This window comes from Cygnus olor, chromosome 27 (assembly GCF_009769625.2).
Source record: "Cygnus olor isolate bCygOlo1 chromosome 27, bCygOlo1.pri.v2, whole genome shotgun sequence".
NCBI lineage: Eukaryota > Metazoa > Chordata > Aves > Anseriformes > Anatidae > Cygnus > Cygnus olor.
In genome coordinates this window covers 5,185,449-5,200,770 of record NC_049195.1, presented here as the reverse complement: position 1 = coordinate 5,200,770, position 15,322 = coordinate 5,185,449, and the positions used below count along the sequence as shown (strand labels likewise).

The 15,322-nt window shown below is 58.5% G+C and overlaps 1 long non-coding RNA gene across 2 annotated transcripts; it reads right to left on the bottom strand.

Moving 5' to 3' along the window:
* Positions 1-9,368: 9,368 nt before the first annotated feature.
* LOC121060441 lies at positions 9,369-13,503 on the bottom strand. Of its 2 annotated transcripts, none has more exons than XR_005814819.1 (2): positions 12,645-13,503; positions 9,369-9,689 (listed from the first exon to the last, which is right to left on the bottom strand). It is a non-coding gene; the product is annotated as an uncharacterized LOC121060441 (long non-coding RNA). The 2 variants fall into 2 exon arrangements; XR_005814818.1 differs by having other exon boundaries at positions 12,982-13,503.
* Positions 13,504-15,322: the final 1,819 nt, after the last annotated feature.

The window sequence follows — 15,322 nt, the reverse complement described above, 5'->3', positions numbered from 1 at the left end:
CTCACATCTCCATTTCTCCTCCTGAGGCTGCTTCCCTCTCAATCGGCTGCTGGGAGCTGGCTGCGTTCTCCAGGAAGCCGTGTTCTGCCTGCAGCCAGCATCCCCAAACACACCATGGCAACATTTCTCTTTGCCACTCGTTCGTCTGATTGCAGCTGGGATCACATTAAGTCCTTATATTCCCTCCGTGCCTTTCCCCTTCCCCAACAGAGCAGAAAGAAAGGTTTAAAAAAAAAAAAAAAAAGAATAAAAGCTGCACAAAGCACTCTTCCCAGCCCTCAGAGCCCTCTAGCTAGGCCTTCTCCTTCACTAGGGGCTTTTATAACCTAGAGTTAACTGATTGCTAATTAATTCAGAGTAATTAGCACCATTGCAAAAGCTAATCTGGTCACTCCCTAGGCATGCGTTCCTGATTATGGGGTTGATTTTTCTCCGTGCTGAGGTCTAGAGAAGAGCTGTCAATGTCTGTGTGCTTGGGCAGGCACCCAGAGCACCTCCCGGAGCCACCACCGGGAGCCAGGGCGCGTGTCCTGTCCCTTCCCGGTAGCTCCACGTATGGGGCAGGGGTCCCCTGGCAGCCCACCGCCCCTCGCTGAGGCTTCCTGGCCTCGAGCCCCTCCGGGACTGTGAGTGAAGGGCTCTTCTTGGAAGGGCTGGGAGCCGTCCTGTCCCGGCAGGCCGGCTGACCCTGGGGAACGGGCAGGGCCAGGCCGGCGGGACGATGCTGAGGAAGCTGGTGAAAAATGTTTTCTTACGTGTCGCTGCCTCCCAGCCCCAGCTCGGCTGTGGAAATTACGTTAGAGTTGGAGCCTGCTGGCAAAACATAAAGCGGTCTCCACGCTCCAGCCACCACAGGGGTATTAATCAGGCTGAAAACACAAAAACAACAAGAAAAACACCAGCTATGGGGTGCACGGCATCAGATGCTCGCGCTGGGAGCTGGGCCAACCGCTCATATCTCAACTCTGTCATAAATATACCTCTAGGAAAATGCATGATCTCTGGAGTGCTTCACTCCCATGTCAGTTTCATGGCAAAACAGCCCAAGGCACCTGCTGCATCTCAGGGATTCTTCCCCGTCACCTGCAGGGATGCTGCAGTGAGTGCCCCGACCTTCCCACCTCCGCGCTGGGAGAGGCGGCGTGGGCGCGAGGAGCTGCTCACACACCCGCAGAGCGCCGGCTCTGTGCGGAGAAAGTGTTGGGCTGGGGGCCGGGGGAAAGCCTGGGGAAAAAGCTCCGGGGGAAAGCTCCTGGTGTTTGTGCCCTGTGCTCACCGGCTGCGGGCAGGGGCTTGGCACAGCGCTGCGCCCGGCCGTGGGCGAGAGGCACAAAGGTTGGAGGCTCAGCCCTGCCGGAGCCCGGGGAGCAGGCCTGCTGAAGAAAACATGCCCTTCACTTTGCTGTTCCCTCCCCGTAAAGCTGTAAACCCCTTTCAAATGCTTCATCTCCCTAACTTTTGGATGCCATTAAACTCGTTATTAATTTACTCCAAATGTCTTCACTCATATTCCAGCGCAGCTAACCCCATCAAAAGGATAAGAGCGCAGTGCTTAGACAGCACTTCTCTTCAAAGCCTGTTACTGAGATTAATTGCTTCTCTCAAGTCCTCTGAGAAGGAGGTGCATTGGGATAATTGTTATTGGTGCGGGGTCCAAGGTGTGGAGCAGGGTCTGGGGTGGAAGCAGGGGACTGCATCGGGCTTGCTGCGGCGATGAGCACTTGGCAGGGGTGAGCTGCAGGGGTCCCACCTGGGGCCACAGCCAGGTCTGTCCCTAAAAGATGCTCCCGCAGCTCCCTAAGGGAAAGCCCCGGCCCGTGGCATGGTGTGAGGGCAGAGCCAGAGCCCTGGGTGCCGGTCCCCACCCCTGCCTCTGAGCCTCTTCCCTTTGAAGAGCTCTGGGCTTGCCGTCAGCCTCCCGCTGCTCTTCCCTCATCGCCGCCGCCTGCCAAGAGCCGCGTGTGCAGGCAGCAGACCCTCCTCTCTCCCGATTTATCCCATGAAGTCACCAATCCCGGTCCTTCCTGACATCACCAGTGATGTCAGGGGCCAGGAGTGGGGTTCTCCTTCCCCACATCCCTGGCGCGGTGCCGGGGGTGCTGGTCAGCGTGCGGTGGGACGGGCGGTGCTGGCCGCCCCCCGCGCACCAGCAGCCCCAGCTCGTGCCCTGCGGTGCTGAGCCCGCGGCTCCCGGCGCAGGAGGAGCGACGGCCATGGGCTGCGGCGGTGCCCGCGCGTCGCGGCCAGATGTGCGCGGTGCTGCCGCTGACACGGTACATCTGGTCCGGGTTTTGGTTTCCATCGCGGAGTTTACCACATCCACCCCAGCCGGCTGGAAGCGAGGAGGCGCGCATCTGGAAGCAATCGCAGCTGTCACGCTTCAAGGAGATACTGCACCGCAGAGCACAGAACACGATACCGCGCCCGAGCAGCCTCTTCCAACCCGCGCTGCCTCCCTCAATCCCAAACAGATGAGGAGAGCGGCAGCATCCCCGCCGCCAGCCAGGTCCCGCTGGGTGCTGAGCCCCTCCCAGGAAGGGCAGCGCGCCCCGGTGCCGGCGCATGGCTGGGAGCAGGCACGGGGCTGAGCCCTCGCCTGCCTCGCGCCAAGGGGTGCACCCGGCGACAGCCCGGGGAGAGGATGCATCCGTGCGGAGTGGGCAGGATGATGGAAAGGGCAGCGCCGGGGGTCCTGGCCCCCTCCCTGCCAGACACCACCATCTGCGTGCCCCCTGAGCTCTGTGCCAGAGCACCCCGAGGCAGAGCCCTGCGTGCTGCAAAGGCAGCGACACCGCGCTGCGCCCCTCTCTGTGGCAGCGAGCTGCTCTGCGGGCCGGGGACGCCTTCCCATTTTGTGAACTGCCCCCTGCTCTCTGCAGCTCACAAGGTCTCGGGAGCGCCGTCACCGCGCAGCCTTTCTGGCAGGGGAAGGAGCACTTGTTTCTTTATGATATGGAATGGTTTCAGCCTTAGTTATTTCTAAATCGTTCTGGTTTATGAGCAACCTGACAATCTGGCAAACGCAGCGGGCCGGAGTCTGTACCAGGCCCTAATAAAATCCTTGAGGAGGGGCTGCAGAGCTGGGCTGGGGGAGAGGGGGCCTGGTGGGCACCAGAACTGCAGCAGCAGCCACGGGGCTCTGCAGGGACGTGTCCCTTATGTGTCACTGAATTGTGCCGCCCCTGCTGGCAGCCACGAGCTCGTCCTCACCACCCCACGCTCACCTCGCCCATCTCCCAGAGCATCCCCCTGTGCTGGGCAGGGGCTCTTGCTGCACCTCGCGGGCAGCTGGGAGGCTGCTGGGAGAGCAGAGGAGGTGAGAGCAGAGCTGCTGCTTCTCTGCCCTGCGCTTTCGGCTGTTAAGATTTATTGGAGGGGGAAAAAAGACTGAAATAGGAAGGAAAAAAACAGCAGATATATAAAATGCTATCGCTGGTGAGGTGCTCCCACGGCCAGCTCTGAGCAGCGTGCCATCAAATGCCCACAGCAGCCACCACGAGCCATCATCTGGCAGCGGGAATGCTTGGAAGGGGAAGACAAATGGCATAGGACATAGAAATAACGAGTGCTTTGTGGAAACCGTGAAGAAATAACGAACGGATTAAAATAGAGGATCTATTTTTGGAAGGCCTGGCACAGGATCTGACCCAGAAAGCCACCTGCAAGCCCAGCCAGCTCTGCCTCCCATGCTCAGACCTGGCCAGCTCTGCTCTGAGGGCCAAGGTGTACCTGCCCTGCCACACACAAGGCACTGGGAAGGGCTGGGACCCGCTCGGTGCCACCCTGAGGGGCTCCTGGGCAGAGCGAGGGCACCTTGTCGAGGCTGGGGGGACACAGGAGCAACCTGTGCAACAGCGTTTCCAGATACAGGACAGGTCAAGAAAAAATGGCTTCAGACTTTTATGGCCAAAACATCGCCACCTGCATGTCAAGGTCTTGTCAGTGGGGCGTGATGCGATGCCACATGCTACAGCCAGGGTCACGCAGCCCCTGGAGCCCTGTGCAGGGCTGAGCTGAGCAGTGCCCCCTGCTTGCTGCTGCTTTGCCCCCCTCGACATTTCCCAGGCACTGGGAGGGAGGGAGGGCTGGGAGGCGATGGCACAAGCCCGGGTCACCCGCACCAGCCACCGTCCCCGTCCCTTGCCCGTGCAGCAGCCAGCCTTCCTCCGCTTCCCGGCTCCTGTTCTCCTCCTCCCGGTGCACCGAGGCTCTTCTCCTGAAACCCTTCTTTGTCATGGAAAGTTCTGCAGCTGGAAAATGCCTGGGGTTGGGGCCAGGCGCGGGGGCAGCCAGGTCTCCTTGGAGCAGCCCTCCGCGCCGTGTTTGTTTTGCTGGCCGGTGCCAGCGGCTCGGCGGCTGCGTGCCATGGCTGAGCAGTCAGCGACAGCGCGGCCGCTGTGCCAGACCCGCCTCCCTGCACAGTCACTGGGTGGGTTTTCGGCTGGCTACATATGGAACGGGTTATGTTTTTATAATCATCTTTCTGCAACCCTTTCCTTTCCTTTTCTACACTCCCAATATTATCCCGTATCATTCCTCCACTCTCCCCTCCACGGTCTTTCAAGCCTGTGTCCACGGGAGAGCACCCAAAGCCTTTCAGAGGCTGCCCTGCACGGTCCCCTCCAGGTCAGAGCCCACAGCCCATCCTTCTCCTCTTGCAGTCACCTCTCCTCCTGCGGACCCGTGCAAGTCACTGTCACGGTGCCCACGGCCAGCAGGAGCCACAAGCAGAAAGAAGGGGTGGGGGGGTGGGAGCAGATCTGATTATGCTACCACGGGTCCCCAGTTTCTGGCACTCCTCGTCCTCACTGAGGGGGTTCCTGGCATGGGGCTGTGCCCTGAGCTGCTCTGATGGGGACCTGGAGCGCGACCAAAACCTCCCAGCTCGCTGCCGTCAGCCCGGACTCACTACAATTGCGCTGGACATCGCCATTTCCCTCCCTGCACTTGTGCTTTGCCAGTTACCTGGGGATTTCTTGGGCAGGGAGGCTCTCTCCCCCTTCGTGCACAGAACATGAACAGAGGTGGGCTCGTGCCTGTGGCCACGGCAGGGGGCAGGAGGCGGCGGGGAGCTGGCTCTCCTCTGAGCACCCCAACACCCCCTGCACCGTGCTGCCTTCCCGCACAGCCATCCTGCGACCTGCAGGCTGGGATCACTGGGTCGGAACGAAAACCACCAGTGTGCCGGGATCGCTGGCTCTGGGTTCACTGACCTGAGCCTGTGTTCATCTTTTCCAAAGAAAACAAGGAGACGAGATTCCACTTTTCCACGTCTCTGACGTATCTGAGCTCACCCATGGCCCCACTGTTAAATCTTTGTGTTTAGAGACCAATCTACTGTGGTTTTGGTTTTGTTTTGTTTTGTTTTGTTTTGTTTTTTTCTCTCTCTATTTTTTCAGAAAGAGACTGAGACTGTTGGTGCTACCTGCTGGAGCCAGCTGCGGGTCCTGTCCTTTGGAGAGCCTGGACTTGTTTGGATGCGTCCTCAGGACATTTTGCTGGCAAACACATTCCTTTGCCCTGTTCCCTGGAGCTCAGCACCACACCAGCCAAGTTAGGAGGGCTTTAGCTCCTGTGGAATGGCAAACTGGAGCCTGGGCTGAGAGCAGCTTCTTCGAGGCCTTGCAGCAGCACTGCCTGGGCAGCCCCGCGGGCTCCTCCTGGCCGGACCTGGACCGAGGCCACGCTCAGATTGCCCTGGCCATAAAAGCAGACAGGGCTTGAGATGCAGTCAGGGCAGAGGCAGAGTGCGTGTTCTCACTGTAAATGAAATGAGATGATTAATTAAAGTGCACGTCTGCTGCCAAGAGGAAGAATGGGGCTCAGGTGGCTAATTAAACTCAGGCTGCAGATCCAGCCAGAGAATTTCTGCCGTATGGTCGTGCACACAACATCTGCTCCATTAAGATTTGAAGAGATAAAGGCAGGAGAGGTGCAAGAACTCAGGAATTCCAGGAGAGCTGCTGCAACAACCTGGCTGCTGCCGCGCTCTGCTCAGGGCGCTGCCGCTGCCTGGCGCCGTCGCGCCCGGGACGCACAAGCGGCAGCCTGAGGCTCTGCAGGGACACATCCCTGGGGATCCCCCCTCCCCGGTGGGAGCAGCAATGCCCCCGTAACCACTGCTTCATCCAGCAAGCCGTGCTAAGGCTCTGCTCCCGCCCGTGCAGCGGGGTAATATTGAGTTCCCTCCCTGAACATCTGTGCAGATGTTAACAGGCGTTGCGGGGCTTGGTTTTCAATACGAGAGGCGAAGGGTTAGAGTTGAGCTCTTGGGTAAGCGACAACAAGAAAGCCGACGTTTAGTTGGCATTCCTGCCCGGGATGAAAGCCCGCGGCTGCCAGCGGTCACGGGCTGTAAAGGCCACACAGGCGGCCCCGGGGCAGGTCATGCGGGAGGAGGCGTCGCAGCCGGAGCAGCATCCCCGGCCCCTCCGGCAGCTGTGGGGCAGGACCACGGGGCTCAGGTGAGCCTCCAAACGTCCGTGAGCAAAACAAACACGTGGGCAGGGCTGCTCCCAGCCTGGCTCTGCACTGGGGAGGGGGTAAAGCACATGAATTACAGCCCGTGCAGGACCCCAGCACAGCCCCTCTGTCCTCCCCCAGGCTGTCCCTCCCGACGGAGATGCACGCTTCGGGGCACTGAGGGAAGAGGAGAGCCCCGCAGCCACGGCGCTGCTCCCTCCCTCATCTCAGCTGCGCCTGATCGCGGGGCTGGAGGCCGGTTGATGGTTCCCATTAGCGTGAGGTCCCCTCGCTCTGCTGCAGAGCTCTTCCCACGTTAAACGCTTCGCTGGGAAAACAGAGCCACCGAAGGCAGCCAAGGCCCCCGTCCCTTTCAACTCCGGCGTTGTAGGGGAGCTTGGGGCCCCGAGGGAGCATCTCTGTTTTGGGCTCCTCGGAGGAATCAAAGCAAGCGGAGGAGCATCCTCTTGGAGCCGGCCCTTCGGGGGGCTGGCAGGCAGCCTGCGAGCCCCCGCGCAGCAGCCGCCCGCGCCGTGCCCCTGCGCAGGGCAAGCAGCCCCCCCGCCAGCCCCGCGTTGTTTTCAGTTTGTTAAGGAACAGCGAAGCATTTAGTCCTCATTACAGAGCTCTCGGCTGCCAAATCCTTTCCTTCAGCTCCACATCTGTTCCCGAGTTGCAAGAGCCACGAGCACACTGGGGCTGCAGGCTGCTGCTCGGCCCCTTTGCAGCCCGCAGCTGGCCGGGGAGCAGGGGGCGAGGGGAGCAGAAACCCCCAGGGATGGGGATGGAGACGAAGACGGGCAGGGACGAGCAGCCCAGCTCAGGCTAGGCCTGCTCGGGATGGCTTTGCACTGGGGTGCACGAGCCAGGGGATGAGGATCCCATGTCCCACCTTGGCAGCCACACAGGGCACAAGGTGACAAAGCAGCCACACCAGCCGAGCACACAGGGCCAGGGCCAGGGCCAGGGCCATCCCTTCCTGCAGCCCCCAGCCCATGGGGACACCCACCCCAGCTCCGCAGTGCCCTGCCACTGCAGCCCCTGCTGCTGCCCTGCCCGGGCCGTGCTCCCCAGGAGCCTGACCCCCTGGGTTACACGTGAGCTTGTTGGAGGTCCCTAAGAAAGGCTTAGCGACTGGAGCCAATCGTAGTCAGGTGGTTGTTATTATCAGTAGTTTTCATCGTAATTCAGAGCTGCTGCCACTTGCCAAGCGCTTTCTGCAGCAGCCCGTTATTAATAGCACATTGAAATGCAGCTGAGCTTTGCTTTTCCTGTCAGACCAGTACTTCTGCTGTCAACTGCTCTCTGCAGCCCGACAAAACTTTGGGTTTCCGCTGCGGACAGTGGGTGCCCGGCGTCCCGGAGCCAGCGCCGTGTGCGGCACCATCTGGGTGCAAAGCCCTGTGGGGCTGCAGGGCACCGGAGCTGGTGATGCCTCGTGGAGGTACCCAAGGAGCAAGATGGGGCCAACGTGATCCCATACCCCACCTGCCCCTGTGGCCAGGCTGGATGTTTCGGCAAGTCGAGTGATCCTGGAATTACAGAATAATCTACCATAAAAATTCATCGTGATCCCCACTAGCCAGTGGCTGATGCACACCATGCAGCAGGATGCCCGTCCCCAGCTATTTTTCTGCAGTTCCTCGGGCAGCCCCGTGGGAAGTCCCATCCCCTCCTGGCACTGCTGGGATGGGGATGGGCCAGCAGGGGTGGCGCGGGTGGCCTGGGGGGGCTCTGCGAGGACGAGGAGCCGTGGTCTGTGCTGGGGGATGCACTGAACAACAGCAGGAGTTAATGCTGGCTCAATCTCTGACACTGCTGTGCTTGAAATCAATTAAAAAATCTTACGAAATAAAAGCTTTTTGTGCAAATACAATGGGCCCCTCTACCCTCTCTTTCCTCCTTGCTCTGGACCATCTGACTCCCACAGGACCACGAAAATCTCCCCTGTGGTTACAGCTCCAGTGCCGCACTGCCGGGACCAGCCCTTGAGCCCTCTCCCTGGTGGCGCTGAGGCTCTCCGGGAGGATGAGGAGCGGTGGGCCGAGCCCCCGCTCTTCCTCCCACCCACATCCCATGGCTGGGCAGCCTCGTGTGCCGCAAGGGAGGGCAGAGCTGCCGGGCTGTGGAGCCAGGAGGGCCCTCGGCTTTCACCCAAGGGCTGACGTGGGCTCTCCGTGCCCGCGGTGCTGGGCAGGGGGGGACCAGCCCCATGTGCCCATGGTGAGGGTTTCACTCCCTGCTTCCTCCAGTTCCAGTGAAACCGTGATTTTCACACAGAAAGAAAAACTTGAGAAAGCAACCTTTTGGCATGCTTTTGAGGCAAAAAAAAAAAAAACCCTTTGCTTAGAAAACAGCCAAAGCCTAACCCATATTTACTTGGAAATTGGCTTTGTTCTGTTTGAAAAACAGCCCAATTTTTCTATGGAAAATCGGAAAAAAGACCCAGATTGGCTTCAGAAGAATGCAAGTATCGCAACACAACTTTCCACGAAAATGACACGGCTTTGGAGGTGGCAACAAAGCAAAAACCCTCGAAAGTGGAATTTCGCCCTGCACCTCGTGGGGCTGCTGCAGGGCAGTGGGGCAGGGCACGGGGCCGGGCGCCCGCACCATCCCGCAGCGAGCATCCCGCCTTGCTCCCACACATCGCCACGGCCGCTGCTGCCGGCCTGAGGAAAGGCAGGTGCCCCGGAAGGTGCGGCTGGTTTTTTTCCAGCTAGCTGGTTTAATACGAGAAATTAACTCACCCTACAAAATTTGCCCTGTTAATGCGATTTTGGCGTGGCATGTTGCCCGATAGGATTTCTATTAAAATGTGATTTCCTCCTGCTTATAATTTCATTATCTGAGGCATTTGTGTAGAACATCGACCACGCAGGTAATATATGGGAAGGGTTGCTAAATTAGAGAGCGTGTACATTTTTTAATGGAAGGTTGCAAATAGACATGAAATAATCAAGGCTGGATACAGCTGCCATCATTTACTGGTGTCTGACATGGTGAAATACTTCATCGAGGGGTTATTGCCATTTAACACATCTTTCACTTCTTCCATCTTTCCTGAATAAAGTGCCCGGCTGTCCCATCCGTCTCCACGCGGGGATCTGTCAGCACCATGCTCTGCACAGCCTGCCAGCAGCGCTGTAATTCTGATGTATGCTGCAATCACCGCAGCCGAGCAGGAAGCATATTTCTCTTTTATTTATCAGCAGCGAAGGTGTTCCCTGTAAATGCAAAGACAGGGCTGTGCCGGTGAGGAGGAAACAGTCATGTTCATCTCTTGCCCCATCCATCTCACCCTGGATTCTCTGGACCATAAATTCAGCTTGGCGCCCATCCGCGTGTCTGCAGGCAGCTGGCGTGGGACGCGTGGGAGGGGTGCTTTGCTGTACAGCCCCTTCCCCACGGCTGCAAACACCTCTGGGAAAAGCTTCTATTCTATTCTATTCTATTCTATTCTATTCTGTTCTGTCCTGTTCTGTTCTGTTCTGTTCTGTTCTGTTCTAGAAGTTGGGAGGGAGCAGGAAGGTGTTCTCATGCTGCTGTGGTGCTTGGGCATGTGGCGATGCTCTCCCCGGTGCTGCCACTCAGCATTCGCCCAGCGTCTGACAAATAAACACCGCATTGTTCTAAGCCCCTCACTGCAGAGGCAAGAAGCACTTAGGGGCTTTCATAAAGCCCATCTGCATAATAATGGTGGGGAATTCTTATCTGGAGTGATCTGAGTGTCAAAAACCGCAAGCCAGCCGTGAATTATGGGGAGGAAACACCGAGGAGAAAACGACCCTGGCTGCTGCCGAGCCCAGGGAGGAGGAGAGACAGCTGGGAGCCGCTCTCGTGCTTCGCCCTTTCCACCCAAGGTATCAGCAAGGCTGGCTGCATCCGTACACGTAGCAGAAACATCCAGAGGCCAGACGTGCTCCTGAAGCCATCTCAGGACCTTCCCAAGCACCGTGGCACAGAGAGGGGCACTGCAGAAGGGCGCCAGGGCCAGGCCAGGGGTGCTGGCTGCGCACCCAGGCTCCCCGCGCCCGCAGCAGAGCCCTGCCGAGCTCCCTCGGGGCTCCACACCCGTGGGAATACGTGCCACCTACCAGATGGGCGACTGCTGAGGAAATTCTGATTTACGAGCAGCCAAACCTGCCAACGCCGCCGCTCTCCGGAGAGGGAGATGTGTTTTTTGTGGAGCGCTGCAGGGCCGGGGGCTGCTTTGAGCCCCGAGCCTTCCTGAGCTCCCAGCCCCTCGGGGTGTGAGAGACTGGGAGGTGATAACTTATGCAAACACACATGTTATTACCCGGCCAGCTGAATTTAGCATGAATCAGGAACTCTGGCTTTGCAAGAAAAACAAAGACAGTGAAACGAGGCAGGGCAAATGGAACAAAAGCCCTTTCCTAATTAAGAGGAGAGCACAGACGGGGAGGCAGCCAGGCTCTGGGCTGTGCGGCCCCGCGGCCCTGCCTGCCCCTGGAGAAGTGCTGGGGAAACATGCCCCGAGCTCCCCTTGAACAGCAGCGCAGTCGGATGCAGCTTGGATTTTTCTCCTCCATAAAGCTCTCGTTTCAGTAAAGACCAAGAGGTGTCTTCGGGGTCTGTCTCTGGAACTCCAGCCCCCATAGTTTGTGTGAGCACAGCGGTGCTCAGGCTCCCACGGCTCCCCTTGCCTCCCCTCCCCTGCCCTGGCCTCCTCCTGCCTCCTCCCTCACCACCTCGCAGCCTCCCGGCTCGTTTCAGTGTCGACCGCCCGCACCTCTGATGGATGACGTGCTCAGCCTGAGCTTGCTGGGCCGTGGGGTTTGCTCCTGGTGCAGCGTCTGCTCCCCTGAGGGGCCGCATCCCGTGCCCCCGCCTGCCGCCCTCCCGGCCCCCCCAGCCCCGTGCCATGGCAGGAGCTTTGTGAGCCCGATGCTGAGGCTTGGGACCTCAGTCTCCTATGGGGGAGGCAGGCACCCTCAGACCAGACCAGTGGGCTGGGGCTGATCCTGCCCGCACCTGGGCACAGCAGGGCTCGGATGCAGGCAGCAACCCCCGGGGCCGTGCCCGAACACGGCACCCGGCAGGGAGGGGAGCATCCCCCCGCACGGCTCCGATGTGCTCCCAGCCCGGACGCAGAGGGAGGAAGCTGCAGATCGGAATCACATCCATCAGCTGAAAAGAGCCCTTGAGAGGAGCCAAGAGTTCAGCTAGCACATCTTTAAATCATAATTTACCCTGTCTAGGAGGAGTTCAAAAGTTACTGGCTGCGAGGTCCGACCAGACCCCTCCGAGCACACCAGGGTATTGCAGCACGGGACACGACGTACCCGCGGTGCTTGTAAGTCATTCGCTGCTCGGAGCTCAAAACAAAACCACGTGTGTCCCACCCCCAGTCCTCAAAACTTCCCGTTCCTCGCGCAGTGCAAGGAGAACATGGACGGGCATGGAAGGAAAGGGGCTGCTGACACCAGCAGATTTGTGCCCATTGTCACAAGCAAAGCCGATGCTCCGGCTGTCCTGAGCGTTCCCATTCCCAGGAAGATGCTGGGGTGTAGCACAACAGAACACGATCTTATTTCTGCCAAGTGGCATTAGGATTTAGAAGGCATTTCCAAGATGGAAAAAAAATGGGGAATTCTTGTGGATGCACATGAGTTTCAGCTTCATGCATGAGAAACATTTACTGACTTTGGCAGGAGCCGACCGGGTCCTCTGCACCCGCCATGCAGCAGTGCCAGGCACCGGCCGCAGCCGTGGGCAGGAAGGTTTTTTTTTTTACCCTGGAGGGTAAAAGAGGGTGGTGGGAGCGTGGGCTCTTGGGCTCCCTTCCCGGCTCGGGTCTAATTTGCTGAGCGACCCCAGGCTAGTGCCTTGTTTTGCTTTCTGTGCCCTCTGGAAACCACCCATAAAATCAGTTCGTGAGAGGCTTTTTTTCCCCTGAAGAGCCTTATGACACAAGGAAATGACTTGCATGAAAAAGTACCGTTGCACCGGAGGAGCGCGGAGCCCCTCGCAGCAGTGCCCGGAGAGCCCGGGGGGGCGGCTGGGGGTGGCACCTCCCGCAGCCCCTCGGAGCCACGGCTCAGCCTGCAGGGACCGCACCGGCCACGGGAGCTCTGCAGAGCAAGAAGGGAATTAAGCATGCAGTTATTGATTCATTCCAGTTATTTTAACAGATTACTGGAAAGAATAAAGAACGAAACCTGGCATTGCTCGGCTCGGCCTGCGGCGCGCTTCCTCCCAGCGCTCCGCCACTCCCCGCACGATTGCTCCCTGTGGACGCATTAAGTGAAGAAGTGCCCTGCTGCGGGCAGCATTGGCCTCCTGCACTGGCCAGACTGGAAGCCGGAGGAGGCATTTCTATTCTTAGCCGGCTGCCGCATCCTCTCGCAGCATCCAGTCAAGGTTTGCCTGATTTTTTCCTCCACCCCCAGCTGGTTCTGGACAGACATTTTCATGTGCAGGAACGTGAGGTGGGGTTTCTAGGCAGGGCAGATCTCCTGCAGCAACATCCCGAGCCTCTGGGCAGCAGGCACTTACGGCTTTCTATTCCAGGGATGGGCACCTTCCAGAGAATTGTTCCTCCTTGCAACCTTCAGCAAACTGCGGGCTCCCCTGGCAATGTGCAGCGCTAAGTGCCGGCTGATCGCAGGGCCAAGTGCCTCAGTGCCCGGCCAACTTGGGGCCTTCGGTGGCTTTGGTACATCCTGAGCAGCTGCCCCACAGCTACCTAAGGATTGATGCCCAGCACTTGTCGCCTGCCTTTCACCACGCCCAGCACTTTGCAAAACGCTCACACCACTGGAAACAGCAGGGACATTTGTTGGGCTGTGGATGCCCCATGAGAAAGGGACCTGGAGCAGCCCCGCAGGCACTTGTCCCCCCCGCAGACATCCCTGTGCAGCACAAGAGGCTCATTCCCGCGGGGAGCAGAGGAGCCCTGCAGCACCCTGCGGCACCCGCAGCTGCAGCCGGCGCCAGTCCCTGCGGGCAGACTGCACGCACCGCATGCACCGCACGCACCGTACACACCGCACGCACCATATGCTGGTGCTGCGCTCACACCCCGAGGGCAGAACACAAACACCTTTTGTTGCGTTTCCCTCCTATTAAATATTTATCAGCCTGATTTGCATGGCTCCTTTGCATAAGCTGCTGGAGCTGTCTCTGCAAAGTGTCTCTCTTTAAGACAATCTGAAGCACTCATATAAATAATTCTGCAGGCATTTTGACTTCCCAGGACAGAGCCTTTGTTTTATGCCATTGCCAGCAAATTCCTGGTCACATGGGTTCAGGTTTCCAGCACAAGATTAGTACACAACAGTTCCCATTGAGAGCAGCAATGAAGAATTTCCCCATTTCCTTCCAACCCGGAGCAACAGCAACCCAAATCGTGTTGGGAAATCTGGTCCTTATTTAGATGTCCAAACAGAACCATGCTGAAAATCCTGCTTGAAAGTGCCCTGGCACAGCGAGCCCCAGCAGCACTGCACCGAGAGCCGTGCAGCAGCATTTCTGCTGACATTTTTACGTGCTTTACTTACTGAAGCCGCTTAACCAGAAGGCTCCTTTCTTACTTCTCACAGCTCCATTGAGCGAGAGGAAATAGGGTTGTTATGCTTTTGATTTCAGACCCTAATTAGGCCTCAGGAAAGGAAATAGTGCTGCTAAGGTAATGCACGCACTGCTCACTAAAGGGTCCCAGCCATTGCTCAGAGCTTTGACAGATTTCAGCCATGCAGAGTGTCCCTGCTCTGCTCTCCTGGGCTCTGCGGTCGGGAGCGAGGAGGGGACGCTGCCCCAGTGACAAAAGCCCTATTGAGGGCTTTCAGCAGGGATGCAGGAAAGGAACGTTTCCTTGCAACCTGGCACATGGGCAGAATGCACATTGGGAAAATGGTTTTTAAACAAGAAGCACCTCGGAGAGCAGAGCTCCCCGCCCGGGGGAAGGCGGCAGCGACGGTGGGCACGGACAAACCCCACGCTTGGGATCCTCGCTGGTGCACGGAGCCAGCGATGCTCGGGTGGGGGAGGATGGTTTCAGATGGAAGGAGCTGGAGCAGAGCCAAGGGGCTTGGACTCAATCCCAGCTCTGCCACAGGCTGCTGCTGGCTCTGGGGACAAGAGTGACGCTGCCTTGGTGGCACCTACAGGGAGGCGGCCGCAACACCTCGCCCTGAGAATGGGGCTGCAGCTGGGGGTGAAGCATCCCCAGCCCCAGGCAGGCAGATCAGCTCACACGCATCCCCGCCTGGGACATGCTGAAGGGCTGGATAAACCCTCCAGAAAATATTGTATTGCAGCGCTGAATAGCATCCCCCCAGAGGGCCATCTGTCCACTTGTTTTTTCCCTGAAAAACTTCCCCGTCATCATGGGAAAAGCCCTTTGCCAGAAGGGAGCCTGACTTCCATACCCGTCTTCCCAAGCTCGTGAGGGTGCGATGCCCAGTCTTCTGCCATTGCCCCCTCCCTTGCCGCCATTCCCAGCCAGCAGCTAATCTAACATTCAAGCAAAGACCTAAACCATCAGAGGGAAAGCACAAAAGACCGTTATTTGGTGAGAAGCAGCCATTCCGTGACACATTCCCCAAACCAGCTGCTGCAGCTCTGGCTGGGGAGGGAAGGGGCAGCTTGCGGCTCTGGGTCTGGGAGCAGTGGGTACACTGGGAATGCTGGGGCTGGTGCTGGAGCCTGGCAGGGCAGCGAGCCTTATGTTCCCACTGCCATGGGCAAGGTGCACACGCAGCCTACGTGACGGAGCCCTGAGTGTTTGCCTGAAACAGCCTCTGGCCTGAACGAGGCCATTGATTGAACAATTCTGGAAAAAGAAAAAAAAATACCCAGCAACAATCCAATAAGATGTTTCTGCAAATACATCACT